This window comes from Notolepis coatsorum (assembly GCF_963971535.1).
Source record: "Notolepis coatsorum genome assembly, chromosome: 1".
In the NCBI taxonomy this organism is placed as follows: Eukaryota; Metazoa; Chordata; class Actinopteri; order Aulopiformes; family Paralepididae; genus Notolepis; species Notolepis coatsorum.
In genome coordinates this window covers 138,427,458-138,447,801 of record NC_140165.1, presented here as the reverse complement: position 1 = coordinate 138,447,801, position 20,344 = coordinate 138,427,458, and the positions used below count along the sequence as shown (strand labels likewise).

Here is a 20,344-nt window from a genome sequence, read left to right as displayed (position 1 = left end):
GTTGCTTTCAGTTTAGCTGGTCGTCCACAGTAATACACATTGGCCGTATTACGGGGAGGGAAACTGAAGGGTGGGGATCGGGCGTTGTGGACAGCGACTCCTACAGGTCGGTTGGTGCGCCTGCGCAGTAGAATCAGGAAGTGTCGGGGGCAGCGTGAGCCTCCCACGCGTTACTCCTCGCCACTGAGAGATCGAGCTGCGCAGGTGAAAAGATGCGACTGCTGTTACCTCAAGTACCGGAGGGGACTTGTGCTATGTATGACTTAGTCCACATTGCAGCCGGCTTGTGGGAGGCAAGAAACAGCGTTCGTGACAGGGGAGGGTTGAATTGGATGATACGAAATTGGGATGGGAGAAAATATAGAAAATGGGAGAAAAAGTGGATAAAAAAAAATATATATATATAAATTAAAAGTAGTGCATCTTGTGTATCTATGTTCGGCACAGACCTTATATTTGGTAAGTTTCGCTAATACATTTGAAACTAAACCCCCAAATGGCAAAGATGCTCATTCAAGGCATAAAAAGTGATGAAATTATATTGGCAATATATATGAAGTTCACTTTGGAAGGGTTTGTACACAAGACTTCAGACAAATCTACAACCAATAAAGATTACCTATTTGGAATGTTAATGCTATACCTAATCATCTGAGAGGACATCAACTTCTGTTTTTACAGCACACTCAGACAGACTTTCTTCAGATAGTGAAATAAGAAAACATTATTTGTCTGGACTAGTGTGGCATTTGAAGGACACAGGGTGATGCACCTCATCATTTGTTTTAACCAGGAGGAACAGGACTGTTTCCACCCCCTTGCAATTCACCTACTGATCACATTAAACTGTGTCATCATCATGTTTGAAAAAATGCCAATGACTTCAAAAGGCTCATGTGAATAATATCCTATGTGCTGTGTGTTTGATGGCCGAGCTCTGCTAATATGACAATGAATATGGATGAGAGTCCCGGGTCGACACCCAGTCAGGCTGCTGTGGTCCTCAGATCAGTGCCCATCCCCATCTCTGACAGGCCAGTAGCCATGAAACAGAACAGCAGAGCTGGGATGCCCTCCCTCCTAGCTCCCATCCCTCCCTCCCTCCCCTCCTTTCCATCCCTCCATCCATCCATCCATCCATCCATCCATCCATCCATCCATCCATCCATCCATCCATCCATCCATCCATCCATCCATCCTTCCATCCATCCATCCCTCCATCCCTCCTCCCCTGCCTGCCTGCCGCTCTCCTTCACACACGCTTGTTACGGTTGCAGTGCAGGTAAGCAATTGTGAGTCCAGTAGAGGAGGAAATAATACGAGTCAGAGAATGATTGCTCTTTCTTGGTGGTGCCTTTTAATGTAAGAATACAGAGCACAGGGAATCCAGAGAAAGATGCCGGGCGTCAACTTGAGAGCAAGGTAGATACATGAGAAATAATCAAGAGCGAGAAGGTCAGCAGTATCTCCAGCTCCTTCCACACGAAACACGGTCTGAAGCCTCGACAGGAATAGAGAGGACAACAAGTGAATATATAGTCAAACACCAACATTCCAATGCGTCAATTAGTGACAGGGTAATTGACAGCAAAGTGACAGCGACCAGTGGTGACAGAACAGGGAGTGACACATCAGGAATGGGGCGTGACCAACAGTGAGTGCAGATACCAACCACCAGGGGAAATAACTCCAGAATGACAGTTGGGTTCCTAAGACAGAACCCCGAACATTACAGTATTCCCCCCCGACGAACAGCACCTGACGTTCACCTAGGGGCCTTGGGATGCAGCCGCCGGAAATCATCGATCAGGCTGGGGTCTAAAATATCCCTTTGAGGCACCCAAGAACACTCCTCTACCCCGTACCCCTCCCAATCCACCAATAACTGAAACCCCCTACCCCTCCGCCTACAACCCAGGATCCTCTGCACCATATAGACAGGTTGACCATCAATAATGCGAGGCGGAGGAACCGCAGGAAGTGGCGGGGACAAGGGCGATGAGAGGAATGGCTTCAACAGGGACACATGAAACGTCGGATGAACCCGCATAGAGGCCGGAAGGTGTAGCTTGTAAGCCATATGATTCACCCGATGAACCACTTTAAAGGGCCCTATGAAGCGAGGTGCCAGCTTCCTGAATTCCACCCGGAGAGGGAGATCACGAGTGGAAAGCCAAACCCGCTGTCCAGGACGGAAAACCGCAGCCAGACGACGCTTGCGGTTAGCTTGCCGCTGAGCCTTAACCGAGGCCTTCTGCAGCGCCGTCCGCACCCTGTTCCACGTCCTGCGACAGCGAGCCACATGTGCCTGGGCCGATGGCACCTCAGCCTCCTGCTCCTGTTCGGGAAACAGAGGAGGTTGAAAACCATATTGACACTGAAAGGGAGACATACAGTAGAAGAGGAGAGGAGGGTATTAAGCGCGTACTCCGCCCAGGCCAACCTCCTACTCCAAGTTGCCGGACACCCGGCAACATAACACCTCAGGACGCCCTCCAGATCCTGGTTGACGCGCTCCGTCTGCCCGTTCGACTGCGGGTGAAACCCAGACGACAGGCTGACGGAGGTGCCGAGGCTGGAGGCAAATGCCTTCCAGAACCTGGAGGCGAACTGAGGACCCCGGTCAGACACAATATCCACTGGAAACCCGTGGACCCGAAAGACGTGCTGCACCACCAGGTCAGCAGTCTCTCGAGCCGAGGGAAGTTTGGGGAGGGGAATGAAGTGGGCCGCCTTAGAAAAGCGATCCACTACCACCAAGATGGCAGTGAACCCATCTGACAGGGGAAGGCCAGAAATAAAATCCAGGGATATGTGCAACCAGGGCCGTTTAGGAATAGGAAGCGGTCTGAAGAGACCCGCTGGTACACGGCGAGAGGTCTTACTGCGCGCGTGTGACGGATCATACTGGGTCTGCGTTGTGTTTGATGTTAAATGTTAAATGAGAATGTCCCGAGGGGGAGTCGAACAGGGGGCTCCCGCGTCCGCGGGCGACGACACAGAGCGCTGCACTAAGAAGTGGATCCACTCCTAACTACCGTACCTATGCGTCTATTAACCCTGTTATGGGGAAGTGAGTTTAATTGACCAGCCCGCACTGCCACAGTCACCCGTCAACACACCTGTTTCAGTGACTGTGGACATACCCACGGACTTCCCCGTTACACTCACCTCCCTAAACTCACGCCCCTCAGGACATCCGGGTCACTGGGCACCACTGTGACGGATCATACTGGGTCTGCGTTGTGTTTGATGTTAAATGTTAAATGAGAATGTCCCGAGGGGGAGTCGAACAGGGGGCTCCCGCGTCCGACGACACAGACCGCTGCACTAAGAAGTGGATCCACTCCTAACTACCGTGAGCGCGCAGCCTTGGGCACATACATCCGCCCCGGAGGACCCCCACCGGGATCAGGCTCCCGTGCCAGAGCCGATCTTACCACCCTATCTATGCCCCATGACACGGGTGCCAAAATCAGGGCCTGTGGAATAATAGGATGGGGCTTCTCCTCCCGGTCCAGAGTATCAAACTGACGAGAAAGAGCGTTAGGTTTGATGTTCTTGGAACCAGGCCGGTAGGAGATGGAAAATCGAAATCGAGTGAAGAATAACGCCCACCTGGCCTGGCGAGCGTTAAGGCGTTTAGCCCCTTGGATGTAAGCCAAGTTCTTATGATCAGTCCAAACAATGAAAGGATGTGCCGCCCCCTCTAACCAATGTCTCCATTCCTCCAGTGCCAACTTAATTGCCAACAACTACCGATTACCCACGTCGTAGTTGCGCTCGGCCGGAGACAGCCGGCGCGGAAAAAAAGCGCAAGGATGCACTTTCCCGTCCTTTAAACATCTCTGAGAGATCACCCCCCCACCGCGATGTCAGAGGCATCCACCTCCACAATAGACTGAGCCTCCGAATCATGGCGGATTAATACAGGGGCGGAGGTAAACCGACGTTTGAGGTCGCAGAAGGATGAAGCCATTCAAAGCCAGGGAGAGAGGCCTTAGTGAGAGCTGTCAGAGGATTGACTAAGGCGCTGAAATTGCGAATAAAACGCCTGTAGAAATTTGCGAAGCCCAAAAAACGTTGTAATTATTTGAGCGACGAAGGACGTGGCCAGTCCAAGACTGCACTCACCTTGGCCAGATCCATGTGAAGATCACCCTTCGTCAACACAACGCCCAGGAAAGATACGGTGTCAGTGTGAAACACACACTTCTCTGCCTTAACAAATAGTTGATGCTTAAAGGCCAACTTGCAGGTTAAACCCTACTCTGCAATTATGGGTAGTTTACATCATTGGTATCTAATTTCATTATTTATTTTTTTCCATTTGACGCCGGTAAAATGCCACTCAGAAAGGGTTAAAAAGGTCCACGCATGAATAACATGCACGGAGCAAATCAAAAAGCTTATCAGACGCTAGCAGGGCCGTGACGTCACTCGAGGCAACTTATGCCTTATGCCCGTCCGGGTCATAGTACTACTGGCTATATGGCTCTGGCTAACGTCACCCCGCTAACGTTAGCATTATGTCTACTGTCGTGAACCATTTTAAATCGGGCATGTAAAAGAGTTTGGGGAACAAGTAAAATGTGCAGGTCCTCTTCTCAGACCTGTGGGGCAAAGCACTGCACGCATCATGCCGGCTAGCAAGCTACACGTCACGGCATGTTGATACGATAGCAGCCCCTCGGATAGCACTCGGTGCATCACAGTCACGAAACGGGCTACCACGATAGCTATTAGCTAACTAACGTTACAAGCTCAAACACCTTATAACTACTACTATTGTCGTGTCCATAAGTTCTCTGGCTGAATACTTGTGAGGACAAAGGTATACAAAGAGGAGAGAACCATTTTAAAAACCGGGTGATGTTAGGAGTTTCGAGAATGCTGGCTACCAAGCTAGCTAACTTAGCTACTAACGTTATAAACACAATATGTACAACGACACAATGATTTACATTATTACAAATATGGTAACGTGGTTGTGGCTTTTACAAATAGTGGTTAGCTTTAGAGATGAATGGCTATGATCACGGAGCAATAGTGTTAGGTGAAACAGAGACTAGCTCCTCGGCTAGTAGTAGCAAGGCTCTCTGCTTCCTGCCACTACCTGCTGTGACTCTCAGAGCCCCTCACTGCCCTGCACCTTGTGTGACATCATCATTAAGATGACACACGCACGTTATGAATCATGGATTAAAATATGCATGTGTGTGGAGGTTGTGGTTTGGTCGACAAAATGTTTGATAAAAACGCTAAAACTGGGTCAATTTCGAAAAAAAAATTCCCTCTTCATGAAAGTCACCGTTTCCCTAGTCACGTTGTTTATTGAACAAAAATACAACCTGCAAGTTGGCCTTTAAGGAGACGTTGAAGCACCTCACAAACGTGCAGTTGGTGTTGCACCATATTGCGAGAAAAAATTAGGATGTCATCTAAGTACACAAATACAGACAGTCAGACACCCCAATTAAATCCCGCAGCACGTCATTGACCAGGGCTTGGAAAACTGCTGGAGCATTAACTAAACCAAAAGGCATGACTAAATACTCATAATGCCCATTAGGAGTATTAAATGCAGTCTTCCACTCGTCTCCTTCTCTAATCCTGTCCAAATTGTATGCATTACGTAGGTCAAGTTTAGAAAAGACCTGCGCCCCCTGTAAGCACTCAAAGGCGGTGTCCATGAGAGGTAAAGGATATCGGTTCTTGATGGAAACGTCATTCAATCCCCTATAATCTATGCACGGCCGCTGACCCCCATCCTTTTTTGCAACAAAAAAGAAGCCAGCGCCTGCAGGGGATGTGGACGGTCGAATATGCCCCACGGACAGTGCCTCCTCAATATAAGTGTTCATGGACACAGTCTCGGGACGAGAGAGAGAAAACACCCGCCCACCGGGTGGTGAGGTAGGTAGAAGATTAATGGGGCAGTTGTAAGGTCTATGAGGCGGTAGTGCGTTAGCACGTGTTTTACTAAAAACGTCCGCCAGGTCAAAATAGACCGCAGGTACTCCTGCCAAATCGGGGTTGGGAGATAAACACAAGAGGGGGAGGGGGAGGGGCGGATGAACTCTCGCCAGCGTCAGCCTTGACTCCACTTCCCATGGAGAGTTCACCCGTAGCCCAATTAATACACGGTTATGCACAACAAGCCAGGGGTGACCTAGCACAATAGTGGAACAGGGAGACATCACAACAACAAAAAAACAACAATTCCCACCCATTGCCCGCCACCTGCACCCGTAGCTGCTTGGTGCGCTGGGGAATGACTCCACAGCCCAGAGGTTGGCCATCTAACGAGTGGACCGGGATAGGCACCTCTAGGTCTTCCAACGGGACCCCCCACTCAAGTGCCAACCCCTCATGGATTAAATTGCCCACCGCTCCCGAATCTACCAAGGCCATGTTATTCATAATCACGTCCCCCCCACCCAATAGTAATGTTCAAGAAAGTACGATTGTCATCAGTAACCGTGGAGGAATGCCCACCTGCTATCACTCCTCCAGAGTTTAGCGGGCCCCCCCGTTTCCCGAATATCCCGACAACTGGAAAACCGATGCCCCGTGCGGCCGCATCGGAAACAGCGCTTCTCTTCAATGCGCCTCAACCTCTCTGCCTCGGAGAGGCTGAGGGCACTCAGTTGCATCGGTTCGTCACTCAGGCTCTCTCTTATGTGCGAAGGTGGGGGGTGTTCAATACCGGAAGAGGGGCGGAAGAGACCTTGAGATGAGGCTCCCCTCTCGCGCTCCCTCTCCCGATGCCTATTATCAACCTTTATTGCCAGGTTGATGAGGAAGTCCAAGCGCTCGGGTAGCTCACGGGTGGACAGCTCATCCCGCATGCGCACTGAGAGCCCCTGTGCAAACAGTACGGAGCAAGGAATCTCCGGCCAGGCCGCCTCCCGAGCCACAATGCGAAAATCAATAGCATAATCTGCAACAGTGCGAATGCCCTGCCGGCAGGACATGAGTCGACTGCCGGCCTCATAAATGGAAAACACCCGGGAGGTGTCAAATACATGACGCATCTCCCGGGTGAAGGTATCCACACTGTTACAGATTTGCGATGCATTCTCCCATTCGGCGGTGGCCCAGGAAAGAGCCTGGCCAGTAAGCAACGTGATTATATAAGCTACCCGAGACACATGCTTGGGAAAAGTGCGGAGTTGTAGCTGAAAGATGAGAGAACACTGAGTGACAAACTCACGACAACCTTCTGGAGATCCTCCATACCGGTCCGGAGGTGGTAGTCTCGGTTCGTGGATCTCCTCTTTCCTGTCTGGAGGTCCCAGCTCTCCTTCCCAGCTGGCTGGCGGCGTTCCAGCTGCAACTCCCCTCTCGGCAGCGGTGAACCGGGTGTTGTTGACTGCCGCTAAGGCCGAATTTGCCGTCTCCTGGGAGGATAGGGTCAGGTCTCCTAGCCGACCCAGTTCCACGTTGACTGCCGACTGACAGTTGCGTACCGCTCTCAGCTGTTCCCGCTGGCCGATCATTTCGTTTCTTATTTCCTCCATGGAGCTCATGATGGTCGAGGCTTCTGTTACAGTTGCAATGCAGGTAAGCAATTGTGAGTCCAGTAGAGGAGGAAATAATATGAGTCTGAGAATGATTGCTCTTTCTTAGTGGTGCCTTTTAATGTAAGAACACAGAGCACAGGGAATCCAGAGAAAGACGTCAGGCGTCAACTTGAGAGCAAGGTAGATACATGAGAAATAATCAAGAGCGAGAAGGTCAGCAGTATCTCCAGCTCCTTCCACACGAAACACGGTCTGAAGCCTCGACAGGAATAGAGAGGACAACAAGTGAATATATAGTCAAACACCAACATTCCAATGCGTCAATTAGTGACAGGGTAATTGACAGCAAAGTGACAGCGACCAGTGGTGACAGAACAAGGAGTGACACATCAGGAATGGGGCGTGACCAACAGTGAGTGCAGATACCAACCACCAGGGGAAATAACTCCAGAATGACAGTTGGATTCCTAAGACAGAACCCCGAACGTTACAACACTTCCTATTGTTGGCTGTCAGAGCAGGACGCGTGTATGCTTTCTACAACGCAGTTGGGTTTCCGGGTTCCTCTGATTGGCCACTAAGCCCACGTGACCCTACGCTATTACGCCCCACTTATCGCCGCCAGTTATCGCTTACGCCCACGCATGAGCCGCGACAAGCCCCTCAGCAAGCCAGCAATACTAAGCTCCAGTTAACCTAATTTATACCGTAACGAATCATTAAAAAAATATACCGTTAACTGGAATATGTTGTTTCTTTACACATGTTGGATTATGTACAAATCTAATCATGACATTTAAGACATGCATGACATACAGATATATATATATCTCTGACTCTGAGCACCTGAAGACTGTGCTATTAAACCAGGAAGTGCAGCACTATGTCAGCAGAGTAGAGCCTCCACTACTGCAGTGCAACACACAACTAACACAAGACTAGAGTGAACAAAAACGTGGACCCGCGGTCTGTCATTGAATGCTCGCGTGTGTTGTTCGTTGGATTAGTTTTGGATTATTTGGCCACCAAAACAACAAAACGTACGGTTTCAAGCGGTCTCACGTTGACTGGCTTGTGTTGTCGCACTGTGTGCAGACACTGGATGAAGCCGCCCACCTCTACCTTTGATTGGCTTACCATGGCATTTTACTCAACCTCAGCCAATCGCGCGCTGAGGTTGGCTGAGAAGGACTAACCTCGTTCCCAGCTTTATAGAATGCCTCTCGGGGCAGAGATCTTTCTGATGAAGCCCGAGTCGCGCGATTTTTTATTGGTTTGTCATGACAAACCAATTACATAATCCAACATATGTGTAAAGAAACAACATATTCCAGTTAACGGTATATTTTTTTAATGATTCGTTACGGTACTACTCTGCTGACATAGTGCTGCACTTCCTGGTTTAATAGCACAGTCTTCAGGTGCTCAGCACGGCATGTCCACATTCGTTTGAGGTTTCAGTCAAGCGTACCACCGCTTACCAATTTTCTACATTTCTCATGCCAGTTTACTACATTTAATGCAGGTCGATGTCAACCAACATGACAAGCAGCCTTTTGTGGGACACCGCATGCTCAAAACGCCTCTATGGAGTCTGGCCCGCTCACGCCCGACTCTGTGGAGATGTCACGCTAAGATGTGTAGCCTACTGTACGTAATCCTGTACTACTATAGGGCAGCGCAGTATCTGTGATCTCCTAATAAAACAAGTCATTTGAATAATATAAGCCTACTGTTACAGTACGCGCGCGTGTGTGTGTGTGCACGCGCTGCGGCAGGTGGCCAGGAGCGCGCAACAAGACGGCATAAATTTGGAATATTAATACAGTCTATTCCACTATAGGTATATAGTGTGCTGTGTGATGACAATACATTTTAATCTAATCTAATTTTGATCCGTCGCAAAGCGCTTCCTTGCTACCTGTTGAATACAGGGCAATGCCGAACAACTTTTTGCCCACGGCCCTTGCATTATAATGAGCTGGAGAGGCATGTCTGTATGCAAATTAAGTAAACTGGAACACGCGTTCAAGTTTGTCAATGAGTGACGTATCTCATTCTGGGCATCGCAGCTGTGATAATTTTGGCTAGCCTCTCCACGCATTGGTGAATCCGGGGGTAATTGTCGTCGACTTTCTCTTATGACCTTCCAAGGAGGTTGTCGTAAGATAAATCTTATGACAATGATGGTGAATGAGGTCCAGTGTCTTTTTAGCTAATTAGAAAGTAGCTATGGCTATGCCATTCACCATGCTGTTCTATTATTTTTCTTCTACCATACTGTGTTTTGTTATACCACATACAAAATAGGCTACTTAATGTTGGAAAACGTATTTTCAGTTGATGCTACTGTTGGCTGACTTAATTTTTGTTGATTACAGTAGCACAGGAGTGCAAAGAATGTCTGCTCTCCATGGAATGGTTGGTACAGTTACCCAGGGTCGGTTGGGACAGCATGTTGACTATTGAAAACAATTGATGATTGAAGGCTAATAGTGTTGATTATTGAAGACTACTCACATGATTTGGAGGTGATTATATGGTAACCAGATCCAGCTGATAAGTGCCACTGAAATGAAGACTCAACGACAACCACATTTCATGTCTCAGTAATTTACATAGGTTATCTAAGTGATATTATAGATCCAATGTGTTCAAATGTATATTTCAACAGCTGTTTTTGAGCTCAGAACAAGTTGTCCCAACCAACTCTACCCACAGTCCCAAACAACCCTACCCAGTACCCACAGTCCCAATCGCCCTGGTGAGGCAGAATCTTGGGGAAATGCACTCCTTGTATGCTTGACAAAATTGTGCCTTTCATGTTTGTGTTGGGTTCTAAAGGACATAATAAATTGTTGTGTTCAGGGCTCAAATGATTTTCATTCAAGTAGTCTGTGAGTAATGGAAGATTATTTTGTGTCGATACAAAAGTGTCCCAACCGACCCCGCTCTCCCCTACAGAGTGTGTTCCAAGAGGAGCAGCTCCGACGGGGTGATCTGTCAAATCAATGTCAGTCTTCGTGTTTTACAGTTCACCAGTCTTCTGTGTCACAGGAACCGTCGCCTTCCACATGAACACAGGGGGAAGTGACCCTAAGAACTAACACACTCCTTAAGGGATCCATGGGAAGGCAAGCTGGCCGCCCCCTGAGTGCCCCGTCCACCTCTGTGTCAGGAGCCGTTTCCCATGATGACAAGGATCTATCTATCTATCTATCTATCTATCTATCTATCTATCTATATTCTCTTCACTCAGCTCACCCTCTCCTAGGATTTCTTCTAAAGGAGCGATTTACATTAAATATTGAACACTGTTCAATTAAAACTGGTTAAACCAGTCCAACATTCCCACAAGCCTATAGTCTCCAATCACAGAGGAAAGCCGCATGCAAATGAAAGAAAGACTGTAAAATTGGAGAACAAACAAGACTAGGCAAGCCATGTTACAGTAAGGCGGGCCGGACCCGGATACACGCCTGAACACAGTGATTGAGCTCTGTATAATAATTATTTCATTTTATATAGCACCTTTCAAAAGACCCAAGGTCACTTTACATAGGGCGGAGAAAATAACAAAAGTAACAAACATAGTGGACAGACACAACATACAAAGTGAGAAATTAGGGGTTAAAGGCCAAGTTGAAGAGGTGGGTTTTGAGCATTTTTTTTTTCATGAGTCCAGAGTTGGGGCGTTGCGGAGTTCTGCGGGGAGGGAGTTCCAGAGGGTGGGAGCTGCCACACTGAAAGCTCTGTCCCCGAAGGTCCGCAGTCTGGTTCGGGGGATGGAGAGCTGACCAGTGTCCGTGGATCGCAGGGCCCGTGACTGAGTGTAGGGGTGGAGGAGGTCAGTAAGGTACTGAGGTGCCAGAGCGTGGAGGGATGTGTAAGTGAGCAGGAGGGTTTTGTAGGTGATGCGGGATTTGATGGGGAGCCAGTGGAGGTGGATGAGGGTGGGGGTGATGTGCTGCCAGGGTTTGGTGCGGGTTAGAACCCTGGCAGCTGAATTTTGAACATACTGGAGCCTGTCCAGGGTTTTGCTTGGGACCCCGGATGATTAACTCTGTATGATAGCATGTACATTAATGCTGTATATATATATTTATTATATATATATATATATTAGTGCTGTCAATAGATTACAATTGTTTTATTAATTAATCTCACAATTTTCTGTAATTAATCTGGATTAAAAATAGCATTTTTCTATTTAAAATGGAAGCTTGTAACAGATATTTACTTGAGTAAAATCATGGAATTAATGTAAAATCAACACAAATAAAGTATATTTAGATTCAGACTAAGACTATTTTAATAGCTTTCTTTGAATAGTTTCTCTCCTGTGAAATACAAATGTTCAACAAAACCATCAACATTGACTCAGCTAGACCTCTTTCTTATATCTGCGGCGCTAACAGAAATAAAAACAACCCATTTTTCACTCCATAGATTAATCTAGATTAATTTATTTTAATGCTTTAAATCATTTAAATTAATCTCCAAAATTAAAGCATTCATTTTGACAGCGCTAACATATATATATATATCCACACCTGTCTGTACTTACCTGCACAATCCTTTTACATATCTGTGGGATACTATATCTATATCTGTATATATCCCTTACCTACTCTTACTAATTACACTGCTGGCTAATAAGAATACTAGTACTAGTGGAACAACCACTAACAAGAATAATGAACCGACAAAGACACAAGGAAACACAGAACTTAAATACACACGGATAATTGACAAACGAGACACAAGGGGACTGATTACAATGAGAGACACCTGGGATGGGAACAGACTGACAAGACTAGATGTGACACTAAATACAAGACAAGATAGGAACATAACATCAACACAAGGAATCTAACAAACTAGGAACATAACACTAACAGGGTGAAGGAAATCGAGGTTTTTCTTTATTTGGGGAGATGACAGCATCTAAAGGGGCCAGGTCAGAGAGGTAGCTGTGCATGGTGACGTGACGGTGGTGGTCAGAGCGATGGGGAGAGGTTGACATCATTAGAAACGTTTTTAATGTGTGTTAAAGGTTGAAAGCAGTTACCATGACAGCGCGTCACATGACAACCAAAAGAGGGGCGGCCTGTCATTAATAATGATGATGATTATTATAATGTGAGTGTTCTTCCGCGTATGGGTTAGATTTTAGACACGAAGCTGACGCGAGCGGACGTGGATCAGAGACGTCCATCTCTCTCTCACCCTCGCCGGTGGGGGAGGGGAGATGACACATCATCATTAGCTTCGGCTAACGGGAGAAGGGTTTTGGCTAACGACAAGGCCTCAGCCACCATTGGACTGAACAGCAGAAGAGATCATTAGAATTTAGTTTTCTTCCAAAGACTTTTTCAAGGACAATACAGAATTGGTTTCCATCTGATTACGAGGCTTTTGTTTATGTAATAAACAACGTTTTTCAAGAAAGGTACTACACTGTCCAGTGTTGAATACTTATGGTTACGGAGTTGCATTAAAGGGGAATGACAAAGATTGTACAGCCAGTATGAGAAGACGTCAAAGAAATAAACACAACGCAGAGTCAGCGGATGAAGAGGTGATGACACAAGCCAAACAGATAAAGAGGTGATACTGGCTGATTGATCGGAATCTAACAAGGGGAACATGAAGGGCAAGATACACACTGCAGACACAGTAAAAGGGGAATGACGCAGAGGAACAAGGAAACACTAAAGAGCCACCAGTGCACCAGGAGGGTATGCACCAGTGAGGGTAATTGTCCAAGAACAGGTGGGGGTAGTCCAAGGGTATGTGGGGGGATAAGTCCAGGAATAAGAGGGGGAAGAGGGCAGGACCGAGTGGAACGTAACAATACTGCCTTTAAACCTGTATCACTGTACATATTATATTACAAATCTACATACATCTGATTAGCATTACACTCAGTAGTACTAATTTATATATTTGTATACCCAGTTTAATCACCTGTACACAGTGTTGCGATGCTCATATCAACACTGGCTGCACGCATGCTAATGACGCCACGTGCACGCCGCACGCGTGCTCCCAGGCGCGTGCGTGCGCTCCCGCGCAGGGCCGCCTGGGAGAAATGCGAGCCCCCCCCCCCCCCTAAAAAGTAAAAAAAAAATATATAAAATATATATATATAATTTTTTTTTTTTTTTTTTTCATACAGTCAACATATTCTTAAATAATAGCGCTGCCCAAGGCTGGGCATGATACAGTCAACATATAGCAAGAGAGAGAGCGAGAGAGCGAGAGAGAGCTCCCGTTCTACAGTCAATATACAGTGTTATCGCTGCACAGACCCGGCAATGCCCCTGACCCTCCACCAGAGCAAGGCCAGAGAGAGAGAGAGAGAGAGAGAGACACATTGGAAAGAAACAACCCAAAACCAGAGCAAATTGAAATGCTATTTGGCCCTAAACAGAGAGTACACAGTGGCAGAATACCTGAGCACTGTGACTGACCCAATACTAAGAAGATCCTTGACTAGGTACAGACTCAGCGAGCACAGCCTAGCCATCGAGAAAGGCCGCCATAGGCAGACCTGGCTCCCAAGCGAAGACAGACCCACTGCACACAAGATGAGGTGGAAACCGAGCTCCACTTCTTAACAACCTGCCCACTATACCAAGACATATACTTCCCACAAATTGCAAACACCCAAAGAGACTTTGAAAACATGGACAATAACTCAAAACTCCTATACCTACTACTGGAAGAAATACAAGAATGTGAAATAAAGCCCATTTGCATTGAAGAGATAGATAGATAGAGCATGTCTGTGTGTGTTAGAAAGAGAGGGATAGAGAGAGAACATGTCTGTTTGTGTGTGTGTTAGAGAGAGAGCATGTATATGTGTGTTAGAAAGAGAGAGAAATATATAGAGAGAGAGCATGTCATTTTGTGTGTTAGAGAGAGATATAGAGCATGTCTGTGTGTGTTAGAAAGAGAGAGAGAGAGAGAGCATGTGTGTTTGTGTGTTAGAGAGAGAGCATGTCTGTGTGTGTGTGTGTGTTAGAGAGAGCATGTATGAGAGAGATAAGCAAAGATGAGCCCCTAAAGGATATTCAACTTTTAATGGAAGAACAAAACAGAAGGAAAAGATAACTTCACAAAGGCAACATGAATATACATAGATCCAAAAGGACAAAGATCAACACTTAAATCCAAAGAGAAGAGGGTCTATACCAGAGAAAACAAAGTAGCAAGGAGCCAATGGCCGACATCAGCTAAATAGGCTAACTGCAAATAGAGTAGCCAGGTACTGACACCAGGCCACACACCGTTAGCTACTACAACAGCTAGCCGGCCCATTTGGCTCAATATAACGTTAGCTACGTTAGCTAGCCGGCCCGCTTTGGCTCAATATAACATTAGCTACAACAGCTAGCCGGCCCGTTTGGCTCAATATAACGTTAGCTACGTTAGCTAGCCGGCCCGCTTGGCTGAATATAACATTAGCTACAACAGCTAGCCGGCCTGTTTGGCTCCCGAGAGAGAGAGAGAGAGATATATCCACGGCGGGAATAGAATAGAGTGCATTAAAAACTCACCAAACGTCCAAGAGGATGGAGACAACCGCGTGGAGTTGACGAAGTTCATCTGCCGAATGACCGTCCTCTTCATCTTGGCATAACAATGCTGCACGCGCTCTCTCTAGGTTAGCTAACGCTAGTTAGCCTTTAGCTAAGCTAGCTACTAGCCGACATCATCATGGCTATCCCGACTGAACCACACGTTAGCACTCGATATTATAACGTAGCTAAAGCTAACTAGCTGTCCCTGCCTTTAGCTAAGCCGACATGGCTAGCCTGACTGAACTGTCTAACATGCAACAACTTTCATCTTCAGTCCATCTGCCGAATGACCGTCCTCTTCGTCTTGGCTGGCATAACTAAGCATAACCTCCAAAGCTGCACGCGCGAAATAGTCAAACGCAGCTGATGCATGCTGGCGTACACATGATGTAACCCCTCCCTTCGTTGAAACCAATAGTATGTCTGCTGCAGAGCCCCAGAGCTCCAATAGTGAGTATGTCTGCTGCAGAGCCGCAGAGCCAGGAACAAGTCAGACACATTCTACAAACGTGTCTAATGTGAAATATATAAGCATATAAGCAAAACTAGATTTTAGGTCTGTGATGAAAAAGGGCCTCGCAGGAAGGGGGGCCTCGCAAAAAAAAAATAATAATTAAAAAATAATAATAAAAAAAATAATAAATGAAAAATATTTTTTTTAAATTTTTTGTGCGAGGCCCCCCTTCCCGCGAGGCCCTGTGCGACCGCACTGCTCGCACACCCCCTGAGGCGGCCCTGCTCCCGCGCATGCGCATAAATGTTCCCTCGCATAAGGACAGACTAAAAACAATGCCTATTTGCCTCTACGAATGGAATGTAACACCTGACGACCGGCGCTATTGATATGCAAAGTAGCCAGGTGTGTACTGCGAGTTGGCGCATCAGTCGAGTGCAGCGCATTCCTGTGTGCGCGCGTGTGCACATCCGTGCGTGTGCATGCACGCGCTTCTGCTCACAAAACTTTGGTTGCACGGAGTGCAATCTCGTCCCATGAGCAACGCATCACTGCCTGTACATTGTATATCACTATTGCACTTTACTGTTAAATTTGCACTCTGGTTGAATGCTGTATAATGACTATACATCGAATCTAATATAATCTAATCTAATTGAGATGTGAGCGTGTGAACTACTACTGCCCATGTGAAGTAGGCAACTGTCAGCCACACAGTGGAAACCCAGATAAAATGTAAAGAAGACTTTTATTTTGTTGACCTTTTTCAAACCAGTGGGACCATAGTTGTTTTGGAGTATGAAGGCTGGCGATAGGACATGGATTATCAAAGGACCTTTGAGACGCTGTGCAACGTCTGTTTAGGTCTGACTGTAGATGTGTGAGGTTTTTTGGTCTTAATCCCAAATGCCCAATCCGTAATCAAAAGGAAAACACATGGGTAACCAAATTAAGTAGTAGTGGTGACCTGTTTTCTTTCCCTGGAAGTTTAACACTAGACACAATGATTGTTTAGATTTATATGATAACAAAAGGTAGAACAATTGTAAGGCCGGTTTCACACCTAAAGAAGTCCGGTGCATGTGTGCAAAGCGGAGTAGATTTCTGCAGCGCTTGAGGTACACACATCTGCATCCCAGAGACTTGTGGTGGGAAGAACGGCTTCACATACATAAGACCGCTGTGCAACCGCTCTGTGACCACGGCTGGTCTGAATAGAGATAGGGACGTGCACAGGACTTTAGAGGGGCAGGTGCTCAAAGGCTGAAAAGGGCACTATACCTGTGTATGTACGATTTTTGGGGGCCCTTTTTGGGCGGGGCGGGGACCCCCTTTTTTATGCTTTTTGGGGGGTTTTGGTGATCAAATATTGAATATTCAACTATAATAATAATCAGTGCAGGAGCTCACTTATCCTTGAAAGACACTTTTATCACTGACTTAAAAGGCCCATACATCTCCATAAATGTTCAGGGGGGAGGGAATAAGTGCTTACCCTACAGACCCCAAGAAGTGCTGTATATTCTGTATTGTTTAATATAAATGCAATTTTTATTCCAATCCCGATTTGTATTTGAGATTCCCAAATCCCGGACTTGACTTCTTCGTGTCCCTCACTGTATGCGCCACAGCGGTTTCTATCATCATCATCATCATCACCACCCACGCTATTCATAAAATGGTCCACGGAGAGGCACGCTGAGGAGGCCATGCAAACTGCAATGGAATACGGGGCATCTCTCTATCTCTTGACCTAATGTTTTGATTCTATCCTGACACTTTTCAGTTGGAAGGGCAGTCTATATGCGCAACGGTAAAAAATGTTTTTAATTTTTTATTTTTTTTTATTTTTTTAAGGGCACTTTTTTATGAGGCTCAAACGGGACATGTGTGCACGTGCCTGGTGGAGGGCTTCCCGTACGCGTGAATACTTTCGACAACAAATGTTTGTTTCCGGGTGCAAGTTTTGCGCTCTGATTGGCCAGGTCATGTGACATGTGCGCCAATCGTGGGACAGCAAGTTCTGCGCCTATTTCCGGGTCTAACAGCCTGCAAACTACCTGGTGTTCTATCGCCATGCTCTAAGACAAACTCTAACCTTAACCAACTTCGAAAGAGTGCCTAAGCTTAACCGTCGAAACAAGGGCAGGCGTTCTATCGCCATGCTCTAAGACAAACTCTAACCTTAACCAACTTCGAAAGAGTGCCTAAGCTTAACCGTCGAAACAAGGGCAGGCGTTCTATCGCCATGCTCTAAGACAAACTCTAACCTTAACCAACTTCGAAAGAGCGCCGCCCTAAGCTTAACCAGTGTAGACACTTGCGGTCCCACGATTGGGCGTACATGTCACATGACCAGAAATTACCTGGCCAATCAGAGACGTGGAAACAAACATTTGTTGTCTAAAGTATTCAGGCTTCCCGTACAGATGATTCGACCGGAGGGTGTCGGCAGATACACTACGCCGTACTCCTGATCTACGCAGCGACCGGGTTAAACCGGTTGTATGTGTAAGTATTGCAAGAGCGGCGTACTGTCCATTACCCACTGTCCATACTGTCCATTCACTTTTTGTAATTTTCAGGTCTGAAGGGGACGGACACGGACGTCCAGCGCTCTCTGGCTTGGAAACAGACGGCATCTTTCACACACACAGTTCACCCATGCTAGACTGCTGGTTTTGCACCACGCTTGTTTGCACACTGTCGTATTGCACATTTTGTAGCCTCAATTATTTTAAGAGTAAGTTCTATGTGACTGAATCGGCCACCGTCACAACTACACATAATGTAATAACTACACACAATGTAATACAAATATGTAATAAAATACCATAATGTAATAGTCTGAAAAATATAATACAAATATTGAATGCATACTGTAATAACTACATTATAGGCTTGTTGTTACATTAAAGACTACATTGATTACCACAGTTATTTTATGAATAAAGTAATAATGTGCCACATAATGTAATAACAAATGCATTTCAAGTGTGGTGAAATACCTATAACACACACATACACACATACACACACGCACACACACATGCACGGCTGCAAAATAAAAGATTACTGCGTAGTAACTACTGGGAGCATGAAGAACTCTCTCCTTATGGATGCCTCCTTTGAAAGCACTGAAAGGTGCTCCACTGCCTGTGATGTTTTGCACTGGGGTAAAGTTGGTTTCATATTGGATATTCACATATTCAATACCTCTGTCCCTTTGCATGTGGGGAAGTCAACATCTTAATCTTCATACTCAGGGTCGTGTGGACGATTAGTACCTTTCTTTTATATCACCTTTTTAAATGACCAATTCAAGAGCGTTAAAATGAAATTACTTCCAAAGTTAGTTCCAAAGTTCCCAGAGCCGCAGCAGCACAGCACAGCCTGTCCATAAAGACAACAAGCCCACCAGAGCAGCACAGCATAGCCTGTCCATTTGTATTTGTATTTATTTATTAACACAGAGTTAAACAAAAGTAAAAAAATATATATATACATAATAACCATATTATTTTGTAATAGTTTGATAGAAGTTTGAAGCCTATATAGGCTTATCGAGAACTTCCCCTGTTTTGTAAAATCAAACATACAAAAATATACATATTATTTAAATAATACCAGTAATACATTCAAAAGATATGTGTTAACACAAACATACATACATGGATATGCTGTATACGGCGTACATAAAAATACATAACCACCTACCCGCCTTCCTTCAAACCTACCCACCCACATAACCAAATGCATACCTACATGTATGACCTATTTATCTATCTACTATTGGATATGAGCATTTTTTTGTAGTTTGCTTTAATTGGACCCTCACTGAGAACTGCCTAAGAGAAGTACCGCAATAAGGTATATGCAGCCAGGTACCTGGACTGATGTGTAAGATAAGAATGAACATCCGAATTAAAAGATATTTTTTTTTAAACCCTTTGGTAGATTGTGATGATCATAAATGCATTTGTACACAAATATACATTACTGTAAAGAATTAACCTCAGACACAGTCAGAATGTTTAGTTTTTTTTTCTTTTTTCTACTTTTTCTCCGTCGTTATGCCAATTCCAGACAACACGTCCACCAGAGCTCACATGCAGTACCATCAATTTGGGAGTTATTTTGAGGTGAGTGTGTGTGTGTGTGTGTGTGTGTGTGTGTGTGTGTGTGTGTGTGTGTGTGTGTGTGTGTGTGTGTGTGTGTGTGTGTGTGTGTGTGTGTGTGTGTGTGTGTGTGTGTGTGTGTGTGTGTGTGTGGTACTAATTGATTCCCCCAGTGTGTCCTCACCTGGAGAAGAAGAGCGTTCTGTGTCTGCTGGCTGGTTCCACCAGTTCTACCACCTGATGATGAGGTGTGAACAGTCGTGATGTTTCCTTCTGTCTCGTCGCCTTTCTACTGGCTCCAGCAGTCTGATGATCTGATGTTCCATTATTGGTTAAATACTGTCTGATCCCACTAGCCCCGCCCTCTACCCCCTACTGACCCCTCCTCCTGATTGCTCAATGAACAATGATTGAACAATGAACAATAACAAGCCATCAACACACCCACAGCACACACACTCACTTTAAATAAACAACACACTGTAGCACCCACTTTACCACACTTTACACTTTTTCCACTTTATATTTATGTTATTGGTAAGAGAATTGCACATCTCTTCCTTATTCCTTATTGCACCTCACCACCACAAGCTAAGCTATACCTCACCATTTTTGTACTTGACTTCTTGACTTTAAATTTTTTACTTATTATACTTA

The 20,344-nt window shown here is 45.9% G+C and overlaps 1 protein-coding gene across 1 annotated transcript in view; it reads right to left on the bottom strand.

The window, feature by feature from the left end:
* Nucleotides 1-19,978, bottom strand: part of LOC311240186 (endoplasmic reticulum chaperone BiP-like) — a 60,868-nt gene extending 40,890 nt beyond the window's left edge. Inside the window, exon 1 of the mRNA XM_084328729.1 lies at nt 19,872-19,978. The gene's annotated coding sequence lies outside the window, so the exon portion shown is untranslated. The remainder of the gene's footprint in view (nt 1-19,871) is intronic.
* Nucleotides 19,979-20,344: the final 366 nt, after the last annotated feature.